We start from the raw sequence: 23,464 nt of genomic DNA on the forward strand, positions 1-23,464 counted from the left end.
GAACATGCCATACTGGGTCAGACCAAGGGTCCATCAAGCCCAGCATCCTGTTTCCAACAGTGGCCAATCCAGGCCATAAGAACCTGGCAAGTTCCCAAAAACTAAGTCTATTCCATGTTACTGCTGCTAGTAATAGCAGTGGCTATTTTCTAAGTCAACTTAATTAATAGCAGGTAATGGACCTCTCCCCCTCAGTTTCCTTTTTCATCCTCCATGACCACTTCCATCACCATCTCCTTCTCTGTCCTACTACCACCACCACCACCACCACCACCACTATCTCTCTCTGCCTCCACACCACCTCTCTCTGCCCCCCCATCACCATCAATATACCCCCTCTGACCCCTCCCAGACCACCACCACCATCTCCCTCTCTGTCCCCCACCACCACCACCATCAACAGTCCCTCTCTGTCCCTTCCTCCACCATCATCAACATCCCCCTCTCTGCCCCCTCTCTCCCAGTTGAGTTAATTTAGTATTTAAATATTTTCATACAAGAGGCCATGGCTCCTGCTGCATTGCTCTTCCTTCCTCATTCCTGACAGCCATAGGTCTTCCAACACATTTCTTTTCTTTCCCTTTCAGCTGTCTTGGCATGGCCCTTACTTGGTCATTGGCAGGGCCCTGTCTTCATTAGTGGCCATGGGGGCCCTTTTCTTTGGCGGTGGCAAGCCCTCTCTTCACAGGCAGCTGTGTGGCTCTCTCTTCTGGTGGTGGCAGCAGGGGTCTCTTTTTGCTGCCAGCTGATGGGCCCTTTCTTTCCATTGATGGCAGTCACTGGGATCTCTATTCTGGTGGAGGTGGCAGGGTCCTTTTCACCAGTGGCAGAAGGGTCCTCGCTTCCTCAGTGGTGGCCTCCCTCAGGGAAGAATTCCACAGGGTAGAGGAGATGAAGAGGATCAAGGGCCACTATATGAAAGTGGTGAGCATGGCAGCAACATTCCTCCTGCACCTCTGGTCCCCACACTGTGGCCTGAGTGCCTCCAGCAGTGGCACCTATGATCGTGGCCATCAGTGCAATAGGTTAGCTATGGCATTGTTCTCTGTACTTCAGTTTCTAGTGAGGGTCATTGGTCTCCATATCAATTATAATCAATTTCATAGTCCTTACTTTCTTCTCTAATTCGTTAACAATTAATTTGGTTTGCATTTCTATTAGCTAACGATCCTGGAAGGCATTTAACAATTGTGTGCCCCTCAAAATATGTCTCCAAGTCAGTGCTTTAGTTTAAATCTGTTTATTTTTAAACACATTGCAAGATAACAGAACAAACTTCATGGGCTGGTATGCTCTTTCCAGCCCATGTGGAATACAACAGCTATTAATCACAATCAAAGAGAATAATGTATTAAGCCCTTCCCTTCCCCTTAATCCCCCAACCCATCCCCAATAACATTGAAATCCCAGTCATACCTTATGGAGAGTATATCAATATCTGTATATGCAGTTCCATTTAGCTTTCTATTAAACAAATTATTGAGCAATATCATTTATAATCAGGCTCCTAGCAAGGGGTGATAAAGCCAGCAAGTATAGATCCCAAATTTGTAGATAGGTCCAGTGTCTCTTAATCATATCCATTTGTTCCATATATTTCTCCAGTTGATAAGTCTGAAAGATCATATTCTTGAGTTGCCCTAAATTAGGTGCCTCTTCCATTACCCACTTCTGAAGAATACATTTCCTAGCTAATAGCAAAACTTTCCTACACCATAATCTGGCATAGCCAGATGAAAAAGAGTAATCCTTTAAATCCTCAGTCAAAAGAACACTTGCCTCCATAGCTAGTGTTACTCCCATTACCTCCTGTTTATAGTCTTGTGTTGCTTTCCAATAGTTTTGTAAAGCAGAACAACCCCCAAAATTATGACCCAACATTCCTATTTCCCGACCCACATTTCACACATAGATCACTCACCATTAGGTTACTTTTCTATGCTTGGATTTGGGAGTAAAACACTAAGAAGAAATTTATATTGAGTTTCCCTTAAGGAAGCATTTGGCATGAGAGAATAGGCCCCCTCGATAAATTCAAATTCAATTCTCCATTCCAACCGCTTGCTATTTTCTCAAAACTAGGTCCTGTTTGCAAATTTTGTAGGGTTCTATACTAGAAGGAAACAGAGTGGCGACAGGGTCTTCCAGGTTGAAAATATCTCACACTGCTCCCCCTCCAAAACCTGAAAATTCAATGAATGCATATAATGCTTTAATTGGAGATGTGAGAAGCTATGCATTGGAGACAAATCAAATCTGTGACACAATTCTGGGAAAGATAAAAGAGCACCCTCCTCAGATATAGTATGAATCAAAAGTAATAGTCCCTTTGTCCCCCAGTTTTGAAAAACTCAAGATTGTGATCCTGGCGAGAAATCATCATTCCCTACAATAGGCAAGAAATGAGATGTACGATAATCCACCCCTGCTCTTTGATAGTGCCATTGCCATGTTCTGATTACTGGAGCCAAAAGAATACTCTCTTGAAGGTGTTTTGGAAAGTCCAAACAAGACTTATGTAAAATATAATGCAACTACCTTGGTCTTGCCAAACTAGCCTTCATTTCCAAGGGGGTGACATTTTGTCCCCATGAGCCAGTCATCTACGTGTCTCAGGTTGCAGGCCCTATTATAATATTTTATGTTTGCCAATCCCAAACCTCCATTTTTCCACTTCCTTGTTAACATTGCAAGTTGTATGCAGGGCTTGGCCCTCTTCCATATAAATTGCCGTATTTGACATTCTATACCACCAGACTCCCCTTTCCTTAACCATATGGATACTGTCTGGAGCAGATGCAATCATTTTAGGAGTATCATCATTTATTTATTTATTTATTTAACATTTTTATATACCGACCTTCATGAAATAAATTCATATCAAATCGGTTTACAAATAACACGAGGGAAATAACAAAGTCAACCATATAACAAGAAATGAAAGTTACATATAACAAGGGGTATTAACCTGGAGGGCTAAGAAAGCCGGAGCGATAGAAGGCATAACTGAACAAATTAGATAATACAATAATATGAAGAGAAGAGGCATAACTGTATAGGCTACACTTGTCAGAGGGTTTAGATAGGAATCAGTGTCTGAACTAGTGAGGAATTGCTGGATCTGTATGTTAGGTGAAGGCCTGGATGAAGAGCCATGTCTTAAGTTTTTTACGGAAGGTAAGCGGGCATGGTTCTAATCTGAGTTCTGTGGGTATCTTGTTCCAGATGGCTGGGCCAGCTGTAGAGAAAGTTCGTTCTTTGGTAGATGATAGTCGAGTAGATTTCGTTGTAGGGGGTTGCAGGGTGCCTTTATATGCTTCTCGAATTGGTCTGTCTGATGAGTATAATTTGAGGGGAATCTGGAGGTCTAGTTGTTGTTGGTTGTGAATGACTTTGTGGATTATGGTGAGGGCCTTGTGTAATATTCTGTATTTTATTGGCAGCCAGTGAAGGTTCTGTAGTATGGGAGTGATGTGTGTTCCTCTGTTGGTATTAGTCAGGATTCTTGCCGCAGCATTTTGGAGCATCTGTAATGGTTTGATAGATGAAATGGGGAGCCCGAGGAGAAGAGAGTTACAGTAATCTGTTTTGGAAAAGAGCGTGACTTGCAGCACGGTCCTGAAATCTTGGAAGTGGAGGAGGGGTTTGAGCCTTTTCATGACTTGTAATTTATAAAAGCAGTCCTTGGTAGTGTTATTGATGGCTTTCTTAAGATTCAGACGGTTATCAATGATTACTCCAAGGTCCCTTACTTGCGTGATCTGGGTGTTGCTTGCTGGTGGATTGATTAAGGCCGAGTGGTCCGAGGAGATGATTAGGAGTTCTGTCTTATTTGCATTCAGAACTAGATTCAAGTTGGTGAGCAGATTGTTAATAGATTTGAGGCAGGATTCCCAAAAGTCGAGAGATTTAAGGAGAGATTCTGTAATGGGAATCAGAATCTGTACGTCGTCTGCATAGAGATAGAATTTTAGTTTTAGGTCCGTAAGCAATTGACAGAGGGGCAAGAGGTATATATTGAACAGTGTAGGTGACAAGGAGGAGCCTTGTGGTACTCCTAATGTTGATTTGACATCTGGGGATTCGTTGTTATTGATTTTTACTTTGAAGCTTCTGTTACTTAGGAAGGAGTTAAACCAGCTGTGTGCCGATCCTGTTAATCCGATTTCTGCTAGGCGATTTAGTAGGATCATATGAAACAAATGTATTCTCCCTAGTAATGAAAGAGGGAGATCTATCCAGGAATGTAGAAGTTTTGTAGTTTGAGATAATAAATGTTTATAATTCTCCTTATGCATTCTGGTCACATCCCTATATAATAGCACCCCCAAATATTTAAAAGAATCCCCAGCCCAACTAAAAGGAATCTGATTCCCATATAAGGATCTAACTTCCTGTCGCATCAGCAAAGCTTCTGTTTTTATCTAGATTACTTTTAAACCCAGCCAATCTGCCATACTTAACAAACTCCTCTAAAAGAGCCAGTAAGGAAGTCTCCACATCCATAATATGAACCAAGATGTCATCGACAAATGCTGAAAGCTTAAATATTGGGGATTGCCCACTTCCCATGCTGATTCCTTTAATAACCTGATTTCCCTTAATCATTTTTAAGAGAGGTTCTAATGTAAGAATAAACAATAGAGGGGTAAGTGGACAACCTTGACGAATTCCCCTCTGGAGTTCAAAACACTTGGATTGAGTTCCATTCGTGAATACCAAGGCAATCGGTTTACTCTATAGTACTCTTACCACTTTATTAAAATACCCATCTATTCCTACTGCTTTGAGAAATGCAAACATAAACTGCCAGTTGACCTGGTCAAATGCTTTCTCAGCACTGAAGCTTAAAAGCAAAGATGGAAGCCTATGCCTGGTACTGATCTCCATTGAAGCCAACATTTGGTGAACACTGTGCACTGAAATCCTACGTTTGACAAATCCAACTTACTCTTCTGCAATCAAGTTTTGCAGATATATGGCTAATCTATCCACCATAATCTTTGCCAATATTTTAACCTCAAAATTCAACAATGAGACCCTGGTAGTAAGGGTTTTTTAGCCTTGTTTATGCAAAAAAGTTATATGGTCCACATTAGGCGACAAGGGAAAGTAGGCATTAATTCTTGAGGAGCCCCTAAAGTTAACAGAAAAGCAGAAAATGCTGCTTTTCTGTAGTTCCTCTGATTTAGTATCATGGCGATATTAAGTCGGAGGAACCTAAAAAAGGAGAACAGAAATATAGTTTATAGTTTATTGGGTTTTTTATACCGCCGTATTGGCGTTAGCCTTCACAGCAGTTTACAATATACATATTAGAAATACAATAAATCAGTTCAATAAAAGATGACAGTGGTCAGGTTAGGAAAATGGACGCTCAATTAATGAGTGTCCATTTTCCTGTTGTGTCCGTTGGTCTCAGACGGCTTCAACCTTTTTGCCTCATCTTTCTCTCTGCTCTCCCTGCTAGCCTCGGGAAGATGGCTACTGCCGCATCTGTATGCCGCTCTCTCCGGCATCCCTGGAAAGGCAATGGCAATGCCTCATGCCATGTTTCTCCTGAGGGCCTCCTAGGGTGCGCACGCGCACGCCACCCACGTCTTTATCCACGTCATGGCGGGAACCTCAGGGGCATTCCCCTCAAGTGACGTCATGCCATCCAGGTATTTAGCCTGCCCTTCGTTTGCTAGCTAATCGAGTTAGCAAGGATTGTGAATGGATGGAAAGCCTCCGGTCTGAGCTATTCTGCCGCTTCCTTGCTGCCACTGGAAGCTCTCTTTGCCCTTCGGGGTATTTCTCTAACTTGGGTACCCGCTCCTCGGGGGCCCTTTGCTTTCTTTCAGGTGCCTATCTGGGATCAGGTACTCACTCCTTGAGGGCCTGCTCTCCCTGGCTCAGTGCCTGCTGGGATCTCCACCTATATAGCTACCAACTTAGTGAGTAATCTAACATTCGGGCCGATACAGAAAAGTCCGTGGGAGAGCGCGCACAGGCCACTCTCCTGTGCACGCGATTCACTATGCAAATTAGGCCCGATGGTAAAATCAGGCAAAAGGAGGTGCTAGGGACACTAGCGCGTCCCTAGCGCCTCCTTTTGGACTGAAGCGGCAGCTGTCAGCGGGTTTGACAGCCAACGCTCAATTTTGCCGGCGTCGGTTCTCGAGCCCGCTGACAGCCATGGGTTCGGAAACCAGATGCCAGCAAAATTGTGCGTCCGGTTTTCGACCTGCGAGCCGCGGGCCGACTTCAAATTTTTTTTTGTTTTGTTTTTTTGTTTTACTTTTGGTAACTTTCGGGACCTCCGACTTAATATCGCCCTGTTGCAGGTGCTATTAGGTTCGGGGGGTTGGACGCGCATTTTCGGCCCCTTACTGAATAAGGGGTAACGCTAGCGCGTCGAAAATGCGCGTCCAATAGAGAGTTAACAGTGCGCTCTGTCGGAGTGCACTGTACTGTATCGGCCCGATTGTCAGTCTGTCTCATCTACAGCTCTGCTGCACTGGGAACCTGCATCTGGATCTCCCTATACTATCTCTGGGAGACAGGTCTCCTCTGCCGAGCACCCCTGGATTGCTACCTCTGGATCACCTCACTACTGCCACCTCTGGTGGTATATCTCAGCTGTATAATAAAAGACAAATCTCTGTGTTTGCGTGTCTCGAGTCTAGTCTAGTACTGTGGTTTCTCACGGGGCTCCTCCCTGTGGGCGTGGTCATCTCCACAGTACCCAAGAATCCACTCAAACACCTCAAAACCATAACATTTCCTAACCTGTGGCTATGCATAGGAAATGGACATTTAATTAACAACGAGCGCCCATTTTCCTAACCCGCTGACAGCCACCTCTCCTGGGCGCCCGATGCTGAAGAGGTGTTAGGGACCACAAACTTTTCCATAGCGCCCCTTTTTACCATGGCAGCCCATTTAAATATTAAATCGGCGATCAGGAGAGGTGGATCAGCGCACGTTAAGAGAGTGGGCGTTCAATCATGATGCCCGTTTAATGCGCACCAATATTGCATCAGCCTGTAAGTGGTAAAACTATCTATGCAACTTACACTCAAGATAGTCATTCTCACTATTTGACTTGTGCCAGCAATGTTCAAGGTTCCTTGTTAGGTGCTTAAGGTCCAACATGTTCTCTGTAAACCAAGGAAATATGTTATGACACCTGATGGCAACAAGCTGGGCAGGAGCTAAGGGGGTCATTTTCCAAGGAGTTACCGCGGGAGATAATTCCGCAAATCACGCTAACAGCCATTAATGCGATTTGCGAATGCAAATTTTTAATTTAGGGGGTGGAGTTGGGACAGAGCATATGTAAAGTAGGAAAGAGTTATCGTGTGCCGCCAATAGCTACGCCTCTTTCATTTGCGGTATGTTGTGTGCTAGAGGCTGGTAAAGGTTTATCACAGTTCATAATGTTTCTGGACAGCCTGTTAGAGAGAGAGAGAGAGAGAGAGAGAGAGAGAGAGAGAGAGAGAGAGAGAGAGAGAGAGAGAGAGAGAGAGAGAGAGAGAGAGAGAGAGAGAGAGAGAGCACCTTGCTATAGTGCCTCTTCCCTGGACAGGTATTTGTATCCCTATGGGAGGCCCACCTAGTAACTTGAGGTGGGGATTAGGTATGAGTGTAGGGGGTTGGGGGCCACTTTCACATTCAACATGAGACGTACGAACAGAACAGTGGTCTCTTGTGAAGATTTGATGGCCTTCGGAGTGAGGAAACTCACTCCAAGATGAGATTTGGACAATGTTCTCTCCACCTAGCTTGTTGTTGCGGAGTGAGTTTCCTCATTCCGAAGGCCATCAAATCTTCACAAGAGACCACTGTTCTGTTCGTACGTCTCATGTTGAATGTGAAAGTGGCCCCCAACTAGGGATGTGAATCGTTTTAGGACGATTAAAATTATCGTCTGATAATTTTAATATCGTCTTAAACCGTTATGGAACACAATACAATAGAGATTCTAACGATTTATCGTTATAAATCGTTAGAATCGTGAGCCGGCACACTAAAACCCCCTAAAACCCACCCCCGACCCTTTAAATTAAATCCCCCACCCTCCCGAACCCCCCCCCCCAATGACTTAAATAACCTGCGGGTCCAGCGGCGGTCCGGAACGGCAGCGGTCCGGAACGGGCTCCTGCTACTGAATCTTGTTGTCTTCAGCCGGCGCCATTTTCCAAAATGGCGCCGAAAAATGGCGGCGGCCATAGACGAACATGATTGGACGGCAGGAGGTCCTTCCGGACCCCCGCTGGACTTTTGGCAAGTCTTGTGGGGGTCAGGAGGCCCCCCCCAAGCTGGCCAAAAGTTCCTGGAGGTCCAGCGGGGGTCAGGGAGCGATTTCCCGCCGCAAATCGTTTTCGTACGGAAAATGGCGCCGGCAGGAGATCGACTGCAGGAGGTCGTTCAGCGAGGGTTCCGGCGCCTCGCTGAACGACCTCCTGCAGTCGATCTCCTGCCGGCGCCATTTTCCGTACGAAAACGATTCGCGGCGGGAAATCGCTCCCTGACCCCCGCTGGACCTCCAGGAACTTTTGGCCAGCTTGGGGGGGGCCTCCTGACCCCCACAAGACTTGCCAAAAGTCCAGCGGGGGTCCGGAAGGACCTCCTGCCGTCCAATCGTGTTCGTCTATGGCCGCCGCCATTTTTCGGCGCCATTAGATTCAGTAGCAGGAGCCCGTTCCGGACTGCTGCCGTTCCGGACCGCCGCTGGACCCGCAGGTTATTTAAGTCATTTGGGGGGGGGGTTCGGGAGGGTGGGGGATTTAATTTAAAGGGTCGGGGGTGGGTTTTAGGGAGTTTTAATGTGCCGGTTTTGCGATTTTACATTTTTTCGATTTTTCACGATTTTTCACGATTTTTCACGATATTTTACCCCCCCAAACGGCAACAATACGATTCCCTCCCCCTCCCAGCCGAAATCGATCGTTAAGACGATCGAGGACACGATTCACATCCCTACCCCCAACCCCCTACACTCATACCTAATCCCCACCTCGAGTTACTAGGTGGGCCTCCCATAGGGATACAAATACCTGTCTAGGGAAGAGGCACTATAGCAAGGTGCTTGCTCGCTCTCTCTCTCTCTCTCTCCTAGCCTGCAGCCCAAATTGGGTTAATAGTGCAACTTGCATTAAGAGCGTGTTGCATAGCTGTTATCACAATTTGTGATACACATGCTTATTAGCATAAGGTAACACCCCTTTTTGGTATCGCATGCAATACTGTGCGATATTGGAAAATGAGGCCCTAAGTTATCAGTTGCTATGCTGTGTTATCACCTAATTAGTGTTAAGGAGGTGGGAATATGCCTTAATAGGTTTGTCTTAATGCAAGCGTGCAAGGTTTCACATTAATGTGTAAAATATTATATACATGGACTACTGAAATTCAAAATCATGTAAAGCAACTCAAATATATCAAGGCTTGCACTTTACATTTCTATAATGTCTTTTGTGCTAAAAGGGTGCATTAATGTACATTTTTAATTCACATTACACACTGTTCATTTAAAAGCATAAATAAACCTCTTTATCATCACAAAGAAAACAAACAGCATTTGAACACCTTACTGTAACCAAATACATTGATAACTTTCCTACTAAATAGCACAACACAGTTAAAAAAAAAAAAGCAATGCAAAGGAAAGAGTTACTATTAAATTTTAATCTGTGTTAAGTGAGCTCCAAACTAATTTAATCTAAAAAAAAAAAAAAATCAATTTGTGAATTTCTGTATTAGCCTTCTGGCATACCGCTAGTTAAATTTTCAATAAATAATTCAAAATGGTGCTTTATACTGATGTTGCACAAATGTAATGTAATGCAAATTGCTTTCTGATTCACTTTATGGTGCAAAGATAGCAACACAGTCAGATAAACCATACTTTGCTTACCTTTGGTGATTTCAGCTCATCGCAAGTAAATGGAAAGATGAAGTTATTCCTGCTCCAGTCTGTTATATGACTATAATATTGCAAATAGCAAACTTCAGTGAATACAAACATGTCTGGGACTTGTAGTAGAACCCAAAAAGTTCAGAAACAACTATTTAAAGCTAGCAAAAAATAAATAAAATAAAATAACGTTTTATGTCTTAAAAAAAATCAACATTGCTGATTTAACGTAATCATGCCACCGAAAATATTTCTAATGACTGTATATTTCCTATAAAATTAAAGTTGTTTTATAGCTGGCCACAATTATGCTCTGCACAAAATGGTTTCCAGTTCAAGGCCAGACTCTCTGTGGTTGGAAGGGAATATCAGGAGTCCCTGAAGTAGGGACATTCCTGAAAAAAGCCTCCGGTACATTGTAACTTCATGCCTGCTCCATGGGAGCACCTGAGAAAGGCAAAAGCCAAAATGGAAAGCAATCACTAAGAAGACAATTTTCAAATCAGTTTACCCAGGTACAGTAACTTGGCTGTCTGTAATCTGTCTAAAATTCTGTTTGGGTTGCACTGTGTGTGAGAGCTAGCGTAGCGGAGATCTGATCCTGGCTATATATGTGTGCATATGCTGCCGTACACATTTGTTAGAAACTTATCTTCCATGATTGCATTTTCAAATCTAGGCACCTTATTTTCCAGCATAATTTTATTCATACAAAAAAAAACAAGAGGTGCAAAAGTTCATGGGTTCTTTATACTAGAGTTTTGGCAGGGAAATTTTTCATTTTGTTTCTTTTTTTTTTTAAATATGTGTTACAGTTACTTAAATGTTAATTACATTTCCTTTTGTTTACTGAGCCAAAGCAAACATTAAAATAATAATAAAAAAAACCCACACACACAATAAATGACACTGCTCTCCCTCACCCCTCAGCAATCAAAAATAAAAATTAGATACGGCTTCTGGAAGACTTATGGAAAAGGACAATGGAGGTTTATTTTAATTTTTTGGGTTGATTTTCCTAAACAAAAGTCAATGGAACCCCCCCCCCCCCCCTGAATTTCGGGATGTGTGTGTTTGATTTCATTTTGAACAAAACAAAATGCCAGTGTTTTGTCATGGATTTTCATTTTATTTGATAAATGAACACATATCCCTACTTTGTGCCCAGTTTTCAAATGGAAAATACACAAGTACATCTCTTTCTAGTCTATTCTTCAATTTATCATACACTTTTCTCCCAGAGGCTCATAGCGGCTGATATTACATTTGTGCAACATCAGTTGCACATTACATTTGTGCAACATCAATCGCGATTGGCGACTGACCCATCGGGGTCCGGAGTAAGCCGCACAGCACCGTCATCGACCACGCGAAGTGCACCTCCTACCTGCTTTGGACGGCCCCTCGAGTGATATCATCCAGAGGAGCCCTTTAAAGTAAGGCCTGCTCCAAGGCATCGCTACTTTCTCAGCCGCCCTCCCAACCGGCTCGACCTCGGCCCTTGCTCCCGTGATCGGCGACTGACACATCGGGGTCTGGAGTAGGCCGCACCTCACCGCCATCGACCATGCGAAGCCGCGCCTCCTACCTGCTTCAGACGGCCCCTTGAGTGACATCATCCGAAGGAGCCCTTTAAAGTAAGGCCTGCTCCAAGGTGTCGTGCGCCTAAGGAGCACAAACATGGAGCAGGCCCCTTGGTGCGCCCCTTAGTGACGCACCAAATCTCACCAATTTCACTAATCGTTACTGTTCTTTCCCGCTCCTTCCCCCCCACCCCTACCCTTGCTCTTATCCCCTTCCCTCTCCCTAATTTCTAAGCTCATCATATTTTTCACTTACCCCTACTTACCTTTAAATTATGTCTAGGCACCCCATCCCTACTCTCAGATACTACTCCCACCAACCCAGCTACCATTCACTCACCCATCCCAGCCATCTCGCCAGGCAATTACTTCCAATCATGCTCAGTCCTCTTACTCAATTCCTTGGCCTCACCGCCCTCACTCTAATGCTTTTCAATGTACAATCGATAACCAAAAAAACCGCCTTTCTCCATGACTTACTCCTTAATGAAAACCCAGATATACGTGCTATCACGGAGACTTGGCTTAAGGACACAGACACTGTCTTACTCAACCAGCTCCCTAACAATACCTATAATATTTTCTCTATCCCCAGATCCCAAAAAAAGGGTGGAGGGCTCCTGCGTAGCCGTGCGTATCTTATAAAATCCGGGGTCGGCGCGCGCAAGGCTGCACAAAATCGGCAGCCTGTGCGTGCCGAGCCACGCAGCCTGCCTCTGTTCCCTCCGAGGCCACTCCGAAATCGGAGCGGCCTTGGAAGGAACTTTCCTTCCGCGTCCCCCCACCTTCCCCTCCCTTCCCCTATCTAACCCACCTCCCAGCCCTATCTAAATCATCCCTGCTTGAGGCAGGTGTAACTTGTGCGGGACCGCCCTCCTGGCCCCCCCCCCAAACCATCACCACGCCCCCGGACCCGCCTCAGACTGCCCCCTGACCCCAGACACGCCCCCGAACACACTCCCTGTTGGCCGACACGCCCTCGGACATGCCCCCTCCTGCCCCTTTTACGAAGCCCCGGGACTTACACATGTACCGGGGCTTTGCACGCGCTGGAGGCCTTTGCAAAATAGGCGCGCCGGCGCGCGCGTGCCCTCTCCCTCTTGCAAAATCATTTTATCATCCCTCAAGGCTATGGGCTTCAAGCAAATCCTAACAAACCCCATGCACAAAGCCAGGCACACCCTTGACCTCATATTCATTAACAATGCTATTTCCCTAGACGCCCCCATTTACACACTCATTCCAAGGTCTGATCACCACCTTATACGAACAACACTCTCTCTGCACTTTAATTCCATACAAACACATGAAGAATCAATACCATACATTTTCGTAAAATCTGCTCTATAGACGACCTCACTGCCGCACTTAACAATGACCTACACAAATTAGATCTGTCAGATACTGACACTACCATCTCATCTTGGAACTCCCTCACCAGCAATATCGCTAATCAAATCTGTCCCTTACTTTCAAAAAAAATAAACCACTCTAATACCTCCAAAAAACCCTGGTACACCCCCGAACTAAAAATCATGAAGCAAGGTCTCAGAAAACTAGAAAAAATCTGGCGCAAAGACCCTTCACCCACCCATCTAGCTAGATACAAATCCTCCCTTCACAATTATCACAATCAAACTCTCAAAACCAAAAGAGATTTCCACGCAAAAAGAATCCACGATTTGCAATTCAGTTCCAATGCTCTCTTTAGTTATGTTTCTGAGATGACCAAGATAGCTCCCCTGCCCATACCTGAAGAAGATGCAAAAAGCAAAAGTGAAGACCTAGCTCAATTCTTTCGTGACAAAATAGAAAAAACCATGACTCGATTCTCTGCCCCTTAACCCCCCCCCCACCCCCACTGTAACCATAACGTATAACCCTAATGCATCACTCAACACTTTCGAGACCACTGACACTTCGGAAATCAAATCCATTCTCAAGAAACTCAAACCTGTCACACACCCCAGCGATACCATCCCCGCCAAACTACTCCTGACCATCCCAGAAATAATCGCGCCACCCATCACCAACGTCATAAATAGCTCCCTAACGCAGGAGACGTTCCCACTGTCCTTAAACAGGACATCATCAAACCCATACTTAAAAAACCCAAATCTGACCCTGCCACCCTAACTAATTACCGCCCCATCTCTAACTTGCCTTTTCTGGCAAAAATCCATAAAACCCATAAAAATGTATTATCAGCAACCTTTTTACTGGGTGATGAACCTTCTTGAAAATTCAGACAGTGCTGCTTGACGTGCTTTACTTATGGGCTTGGCCGTAGAAGCAGTCCTATGTTTTTTTTCCCTTATATCTGCATATCAGTTTCCCAGACTATAAAAGTCGGGGCCATCAGTTGCTGACTGAGTCCAAATTCCCCTTTCCCCCTTGCTGTTGAAGCAGAGAGCAAATTTGGAGTTGCTTCAAAAGTATCAAGGCTTATTGCTTAAGGGTAGTAACAGCCACACCACCAAGACACTCCCATGCTTATCAGTTCCCCAGACCGTAAAAGTCGGGGCCCTCATTTGTTGCTGTCTGAACCCAAGTTCCTTTTTCCCCTGCCGTTGAATGCAGAGAGCAATATTGGAGTTCTATCAACAGCATCAAGACATTGCTTAAGGGTAGTAATTTTCGCACCAATAAGTTACCCCCATGTATTCTCATCCAGAGTGTTTATCCCATGCCCTTTTGAGTTCTTTCACCATTTCAGAGGTGATGGTGTGTACACTGAGCAACCTTTTTTTTAATGGACTTCTTCTGGCCTACTTTGGACCAGATGAACTACCTATTGTCGTATGGCACCAGATCTGAGAATATCTATGCTTTTGTCCCTGCTTTCTAGGCTAATAGGGCTCCCTTCAATCAGCTCAAGAAATCACCCTGTAGCTGCCTCTCCTCAGAGTGAAAACGTGTATTTCAGCTCTTCTTTTCTGAGCTAATATAAATAATAGAACCCTAGTCATGCTAGAGCAGTTACTATTTTCAGAAAAGGGAGCTCAAGGCCATGGAGCCCTGCAGCGTTTCATGATTTAGTTGCTGGAGTCTAATTGTTTCACACAAACTTACTTTTTTTGCAAACTTGTTTCCCTTGTCTTTGGAAAGCACTGAAGTATTTTGCAGAATTAAAGAAGAGCCTGTAGGTCACAAGAACTGGCATTCAGATCGATAATACTGTCTGGCACTGACGTTTACTGGTAATGCTAGACCTTTCCTAGAACAAGGATCTTTAAAACATATGTTGCTATCGTCAGTGAGACACAGTGGCACAATTTTAATCTTGATTTGCAAGACTGCTCTATTGATCTTATTTAAAATTCCTAATTGAATACGTAAAAGCTAAATATCCTTAAATAAAGATCCAAAGTATCTTTAATTTAATGTAAAGCATTTAGGGATGACATCTCATGCATGTCAAGCAGATTTTTCCCTTTCTATGGGACTTCCACACATGGGATTTGATTTATTGTGGGCAGAAGCATTGCTTGTGCAACTTAGGCAGACATAAATCAAGCTGCTGGTGTGTGCCACTGAAACACTTCTCTTTATGCTTGAGATCTAAAGCAGTTAATAGGCTAGTAGGTAGACGCAGGCCTTTGATAAATTGGGCTCAAGATCTTTTTCATCTTATTTACATTTAGCACAATAACAGGTACAGCTGAAATGTTTGGACACCATGGAATAGCTCCAGTACCCAGAGGGATCTATTATAGTCATGCTGGTAAATCACTGCTGCAGGCCTTTGCAATTTATTTTAAAGTTTTACTTTGAGCCGGCTCATTAGCCATATGAATCTTGAATCAAGATTCTGGCCTTCTGGTGGCACTGAGGTGAGATGGTATTGTGACCTAACTAGAAAGAGTTAGAGAAGCACTGAACTTATTCACACTTGGGTGCAGAGATGAACTAATTAAGAACATAAGAACATAAAAAATGCCATACTGGGTCAGAGCAAGGGCCATCAAGCACAGTATCCTGTTTCCAACAATGGCCAATCCAAGTCACATGTACCTGGCAAGTACCCAAACATTAGATAGATCACAAGCTTCTATTGCTTATTAATTACCATCATAGCAGTTTATGTATTTATCCTCTAGGAACTTATCCAAACCTTTTATAAACCCATTTACACTAACTGATGTAATCACATCCTCTGGCAATGAATTCCAGAGCTTAACTATGCACTGAGTGAAAAATAATTTTCTTTGATTTGTTTTAAATGAGCTTCTTGCTAACTTCATGGAGTACCCCCTGGTCCTTCTATTATCTGAGAGAGTAAAAAACCAATTTACATTAACTTGTTCAAGTCCTTTCATGATTTTGAAGACTTCTATCATATCATAACTACTCTGCATAATTTTGCGTCATCCGCAAATTTGATCACCTCACTTGTTGTACCCCTTTCCAGATCATTTATAAATATATTATAAAGCACCGGTCCAAGTACAGATCCCTGAGGCACTCCACTCTTTACCTTTTTCCACTGTGAAAACTGACCATTTAATTCTACTCTCTGTCTCCTGTCTTTTAACCAACTTGCAATCCACAAAAGGACATCACTTCCTATCCCATGACTTTATAGGTTTCTTAGAAGCCTCTCATGCGGGCCTTTATTGAACACCTTCCGAATAACCAAATATACACCACATCTACCGCTTCACCTTTGTCCACATGTTTATTCACCCCTTCAAAAAAATGTAGGAGATTTGTGAGGCAAGACTACCCTTGGGTAAATCCATGCTGTCTGTGTCCCATCAAACCATGTCTATCTAATGTTTTGTGATTTTATTCTTTATAACAGTTTCCACGATTTTTCATGGCACTGAAGTTAGGCTCACTCAATGCACCTTCTCCAGAGGGGGGAAGAATTCAGATAAGGTCTAATTAAAACCTGGTCATAGGGGAAATTTCAAGATGGTAGCATGAACAAACGCATATTCACTGCTCCTCCTAGCTTTCCTTGTACTTGTTTTCCCTTTCTGAAATATGCTGCATAAGAGGAAGGGTCGAGTGAAGGTTTTCCCTTCTGAGCCCTCGCTTCCACTGGATCAGCGTTCCATCCTAGAATATGCTTCCTCCACCCTAGAAGCTCAGGCTTTAAGTCCCATTGGCGGGATGGAGAGAGGAGTCCTGTCTTCACCGGGGGAAGTTTTACTCAGCCCGCTGGATATTCAGCCACCACTGCCTGCAAGTACTCAGAGGAATGCGACTTTATGGGAGCGCTTGGTGATGACCTCATAGCTGCTGTCCAAGAGGAGGAAGTTATCAGCATCTCATCTGTTGGGGAGATGAGTCTTGTGTCATCTCTGTGGTGGGCTTCTGCTGAGGAGGCAGGATGCTCTATGGGATGACTCTGCCTCAGAATCGACACCAGCGGGGGAGGTTGCTGGCGGCGGTTGCCACTCCAGAAAGTAAGTGTGCTGTTTTTCGAGCCCCCCAGTTGTTTTATTAAACTGGCAGTAGTTCAATTGAATTTGCTTTGGTTTTTGTGAGCTTATCCCAGTCATTTGTGATCACTCCCATTGTTTAGAGGCCATATCTCAGAGACTGGACACGGTTCCTCAGGATCATCAGAGAATCCTTCAGAAACACTCAGAGACAATTCAATCTTTGGGGAAGGATGTTAAGGACATTCAACAGTTAATGCTATGATTATTCAGGAGCGCTTTTCTCTCTATAGAAGGTAGGAAGTTATAGAGAATCAATTCAGACATTTGAATTTGAGATTCACCAATTTCCCTAAAGTCACGGTGAATTACCCCATTTAACACTTAGGAAGTATTTTATTGAAATCTTGAAAATTCCAGTTAAAAAAATTCCTAACCTTGATAGAACAGAAAATAAATGTAGCGTAATTGCTTAACTGAGTTTAATTCTTTTTTTTCTTTCAGGATCATGGAACCCAAAACAGAAATTAAATTAAGCATAACATGTCGGCAGAGGATTATCATCATTTACTAAGACGTGTTAGAATAGGAAGGTGATGCTAAACCACATTTTAATATGAGACGCAAGATTGTGGCCCTATTAAAATGTCTACATTAAACTAAGAGGGTCATTTTTCAAAGCAATCGCACGCGAAAAGTCAGGGCGGCACCGGGGCGGACGCCACGAAGACATGGCGGACAGAGAAAAGGTAAGAACCCTTTTTGCTGCCTATTTCGAGCCCAATAGCACCACCTTTTATGATGGTGCTATTGAGTGCGAAAGCCGGCCCCCGCTTCGCCCCCCTGTACCGTGTGATTCACGCCGCCGCGGTGTCTTAGAAAATCTAGGCCTAAGACGGTCAGTTTAACATGACCACAATCCATGCAGTCTCCTGAAGCCCGCACCAATCGATCCACAGTAGATAGGAGGAAAGGGCAACACCAACAGGGGGTCTCTGTCCACCCCCTCCCCCCAGAGCCCTTTAAAGCCCCCAATCACATAAGATCTTCCAAACCACCCAAGTCAAGCACCCCTCCCAGTCACACAAGCTCCCCCAAATCCTCACCTGCAGAAATACTCAAACCAACCCTATCCAAAGTCATGGAAACCCCCAGCCTTTTCTCTTTCCTAGGAACAGGAAAGAAGCAGGAGGAAGAAGAGAGCAACCTACCTCAGGTCTCCTGCTTCGCTGCTTCTCAACTGAATGAAGGGTTTGCTACCTCAGTTTGACCCACAGGTGCATGAAAAGCATCCAAGGTAAATTTAATGCACCGTGACAAATGCCACAGCAACAAGTAATTGCCAGGTTCTTGTGGCCTGGTTTTGGCCTCTGTTGGAAACAGGATGCTGGGCTTGATGGACCCTTGGTCTGACCCAGCATGGCAATTTCTTATGTTCTTAAGTAATGAACTCATTGCCATGGTACTGGCACATTTAAATTGAAAATATAATGTAAGCATGTTATTTTTTATATAGCCGCATTGGGATGGTAACTTTCAAACTGGTGCGGGCACACATACACCGGCCCATGCCCAGGGACGCGGCCATTTTATAACATACGTGCACGTTCTAAAATAGTCTGGCTGCAGGTACTTGAGCACCAAATTTTAAGTGGGCGTGCAATTCCCCGCTTCTACTGCGTAAATCGGGGGATTTTTTAAAGGAGCGCGCCGACACTATTTCCAGTTCTACCAGTTTGTCCCCAGTTTTCCCAGTTAAGAGATAGGTCCTCCAGTCTCCCCTAGTTTAATAGCCTTCACTCCCCCCAGTTAGTCCCGACCCTTAAAACCCTGCAGATCTGCCTAGTTTTCTTTATTTTTGAACGTACACATCATCCAAAGCAGAAGTAAATTCCACAGCATGGGACTTTGGCACGCGCTCATCCCTCATTCACGTCCCAAAATGCCTATGTCCCACCCAGACCGTGCCCAGACCCGCCCCTTTTTGAAATCTGTGGAGATGTGCGCGCTATGGGAGATACACGTGATTCTGGGTGGCTTTTAAAATCTGCTCGGCAGGCGCAAGCCTGACTTGTTCATGCATCCCCTAATTAATGCATGTGCTGGGCTTTTAGAATTCACCTCTAGGAGTATTAAGCCACATTAGAGATGGTATATGAATTTTAACAGCCTTTTATGGGGTAATTTTGTAACTGCATTCATTTTTGAACTGTTACGCGCACAAATTATACCAGTTTTCAAAGTGAACTTACACGCACAAGTTTGCTTTCAAAATAATCCAAGCTAAGCTCTCCGTACAAGCTGCAGCTGCTAATTTTGCGTGGGGACCTTTCCTGAGAATATATGCGTGCAATGCTTTTCAAAATCGTAAATCCAAACGCCGCCCAGCGGAAAGCCCCTTCACTATGCGTATAAAATTACGCTCATACAGGCTGCGTCGCGCTATTTTAGAAACATATCAAAAAGTCCATCTCTGTGGCTCAAGCGCTGTTTTTACCTGCAGACGTCCCTTTGAAAATTACCCATGTGGGCGTGACTGCACATACCCAAGAGCAGCAGCTAATGACTGAGCAGGCCTGATTCATAAGAGGTCTGTCTTCTCCAGTTCTGAGCCCATGGACATAAACATTTCAATGGAATTTGCCACGTTTGCTTTTAACCAGCTCTTGATGAGTTGATTTTTCCATAGCCAAATTACTTCCTCTCGCTAACTGTCATGACTGTAGGCAGAATGTAAATTTGGGTTGCTTTGATGCATGGCTGCTTTGATCTCAGAGTCTTTAATGGGTGTTATGTTGTTCGTCTAGTAAGATAATACAGCTTTAACATATGCAATATCTGCTCTACATGCAATTTGCTTTGTATTCTCATCAATGTCCTGAAGGCTCTTAGTCACGATTATGGTTGCTGCTCTAATTGCTGTGGGTTCATAATTAGTTGTGTTCCTTATTTTTATTATTCTTACCTGCAGAATGTTTCCAAACTTTTATAGTCTCATTTCTTTCTTTCTTTTGTTTTTTTTACTACCTCAGCTTGTAGATAATTTTATGTGTCACATAGGATAGGTTAAACCAATTCTGGTTTTCCTCCTTGGCATGCATGGAGATACACTCAGAGGGTGTGACTATACATATACAAAAGCAGTGCCTGCTGACCGAGCAGGACGGATTCATCCTGCGTACTTTGGGTCAGGGCAGGAATGGATCAGCCTGAACTACTGTAGGTTACATGGATAAATCTGATAAACCAAAGCATATGTTTGATGTTTTCCCTATTTATTGTTACATGCAGTGAATACTGTCTTGCCAGCAGAATGGCGGGATCTCCAAACCGCTAATACATTACAGTTTAAGGTTCTTCTCTATTCTGCCTAACTTTCATATCATTCTTGTATTAATATTCTACTGGATATTATCTTCTGCACAGCAGACAGGGTCCTTGTGTTACGACTCCGGAAGTGAACCCCTGTTCCAAGGTAAGGTTATCACTGCCAAAGGGGGAGTTAACCCTCTCTGGTCCTTACCGTCGGAGGGCAAGGCTTGAAGGTTCGCCAGTCGAGTAAAAGACTTCGCCCTGGAAGCTCGCGGCTCCCCCAGGAGGAGCCTGTAGGAACCCGGCCGCTGGGACTTGGGAGACTCCCTCAGGACTGAAGATTGGTCTGGATGCAGGCGCCTCCTGCAGGTTGTTAATTCCAGATGGCTGGTGCCTCCAGTAGGTTGAGTCAGTCCAGGAGTCGAAGCCAAAGAGTAGTCGAAAGCCGTTCCGAGGGTCGAAGCCAGAAGAAGGGTCCGCAGCCAGTCCAGGAGCAAATCAGGAGAAGGATCCACAGCCAGTCCAAGGTCAAGCCAAACGAAGAACGACAGCCGGTCCAGTGTTCGAAAGCCAAGAATCAGTCCAACAAGGAAGGAGAATAGAAGCGGAACGGAGACCAGGAACACCAACGCAGAATCCGGAACTAGAAGCCTCAATACCAAGGCAAGGTCTGAGGGGTAGACCTTGCCTTAAATACCAGGATGAAGGAGGAGTCACAGAAGGGAGCCATGACCATTTCCTGTCGTGGCCCCTTTAAATCTTATTTTCAGCCACGCGCGCGGCTCTAAGGCAGCCAGGAAAGGGGGAGGCGTCAGCTCAGCCCCGCTGGGCTCCACGGCTGGCCTAGCAGCGGCCAAGGCCGTGGGAAAACGCCGAAGAAGGCTCCCTGCTCCTGCAGGAGCCTCCGGACTCACCCGATGTCGCGGGTGAGTACCTCGTCCCGGCCGAGGACTGCTGCGGCCGGCGGCCATGACAGTCAGCCCTGGTCGCGGCTTGCCGCAGCCGGCGGCCATAACAGTATCCCCTCCTTTAGGCCTCCCTCTAGAAGGCTTGGGTTTATCTGGGTGTTCATTGTGAAAGGTCTGGAGAAGTGCTTTATCCAAGATGTTCTTAGCAGGCTCCCAGAAATTCTCTTCCGGTCCGAATCCTTCCCAAGACAGCAAGTATTCCCATGTGCGACCTCATTTACGGACATCAAGTACCTCATGCACCTGATAAATCGTCTCTTCTTCTGCCCTAGGCGGTGTGGCTTCAGGGACCTTGTGGGCAGGCCAAGTGAGGACCACCGGCTTCAGCAGAGACGTGTGAAAGGAGTTATGGATTCGTAATGTCACTGGCAGACGAAGTTGATAGGTCACAGGACCTAGTTGTCGAAGCACCGGAAAGGGCCCAATATAACTAGGAGCTAGTCGCATGGACGGAACTCTCAGGCAGATGTGCCGGGTGCTCAGCCATACTTTTTCACCTGGACGGAACCGAGGACCTGGTTGATGGTGCCTATCGGCAAAGCTTTTGGCGGAGAGTGCCGCTTTACGTAGTATCTGCTGAGTATGGACCCATAGCCGTCTTAATTGTGCAGTAGTGAGTTGTGCTGCTGGGGAAGGAACTGGTAATGGCAAAGGTAAGGGTGGTCTGGGTTGCCGTCTAAATATGATCTGAAAAGGTGAAGCCCCCGTAGCCGTACAGGCGTGAGAATTATGGGAGAATTCAGCCCAAGAGAGAAGAGTTGACCAATCATCTTGGCGAGAATTTACATATATGCACAGAAATTGTTTTAAAGTATGATACGTACGTTCAGCCTGTCCATTGGCTTGCGGGTGAAATGCAGTAGTAAAGTCCAAAGAAATGTGAAATTTTTTACAGAGATTGCGCCAGTAATGTGCAGTGAACTGAGGACCTCGGTCAGAAACAATGTGCTGTGGCAGACTGTGAAGTCTGAAGATATGGTGCATAAACAGTTGAGCCAACTGAAGAGCAGACGGGAGGGAGGGTAGTGGGATAAAGTGGGCCATTTTTTAAGATCGGTCCACTACCACCCATATAACAGTATTGCCCTCTGAGGGCAGAAGTTCCACAATGAAATCTGTGGAAATGTGTGTCCAAGGTTTCGAGGGTGCCGGTTATGGTTGTAACAGTCCTTGTATTTTCCCGGTAGGAATCTTATGTTGGGCACAGGTTGGACAGGAAGCCACATAAGCTTTTATATCCTTACACATTCCAGGCCACCAATAGTACTGTTGTAGAAGTGTCTGGGTCCGGGCTTGTCCTGGGTGTCCTGCTAGCTGAGAATCGTGTCCCCAAGCCAACACTTTATTCCGCAGTCTCTTAGGTACCACCGTTTTTCCAGGTGGGACCATGAAGGTGGTGGCTAGGGTGATGCAGGCTGGATCTATAATATGCTGAATGGGTTCTTCTGTGTCTTCAGTGGAAAACGATCGGGATAAGGCATCAGCTTTAACATTCTTGTTAGCTGGGCGATATCGCAGTTCGAAGTGAAAACATGTAAAAAAAGAGTGCCCACCGAGCTTGGAGTGGATTCAAACGTTGGGCCTGTTGAAGATATACCAAATTCTTATGATCCGTATATACCATTATACGGTGTTGAGCTCCTTCCAGCCATTGCCGCCACTCTTCAAAAGCCAGTTTTATGGCAAGTAATTCTTTGTCCCCGATGGAGTAATTACGCTCCACTGATGAAAATTTCTTCAAAAAATAGGAGCAAGGATGGGAGGTCCCTGAGATGTCATGCTGGCTTAAAACAGCTCCTACTACTTCAGCAGAAGTGTCCACCTTCACAATAAATGGGCATTTAGGATCGGGATGTTGAGGACAGGGTTGCTGGAGAAAAGAGCTTTTAAGCGCTTGAAAGGCCTGCTCAGCCTCAATAGGCCATTCCTTGATGTTCGACCCTTTACGGGTAAGCGCAGTAAGGGGTGTGGCCAGTTTGGAAAAGTTCTTAATAAAACTACGATAGTAGTTTGCGAATCCTAGGAACCGCTGAAGTGAACGTAATTCTTTCGGCTGGGGCCACTCTTGGATACATCTTAATTTGGAAGGATCCATCTGGAAACCGTGTTTGGAATCCTTACCCCAGGAAGGGTGTTTGGAATCCTTACCCCAGGAAGGGTAAGGATTCCTGTTCAAAGATGCATTTTTTGATCTTGGCGTATAAACGGTTCTCTCTTAAGCGTTGTAACATCTGAATCACATGTTGCCTGTAGATTGGAGGAAAAAATCAAAATGTCATCAAGGTAGACTACCACGCATATATAAAGTAG

This window comes from Rhinatrema bivittatum, chromosome 8 (genome assembly GCF_901001135.1).
Source record: "Rhinatrema bivittatum chromosome 8, aRhiBiv1.1, whole genome shotgun sequence".
Classification (NCBI taxonomy): Eukaryota; Metazoa; Chordata; class Amphibia; order Gymnophiona; family Rhinatrematidae; genus Rhinatrema; species Rhinatrema bivittatum.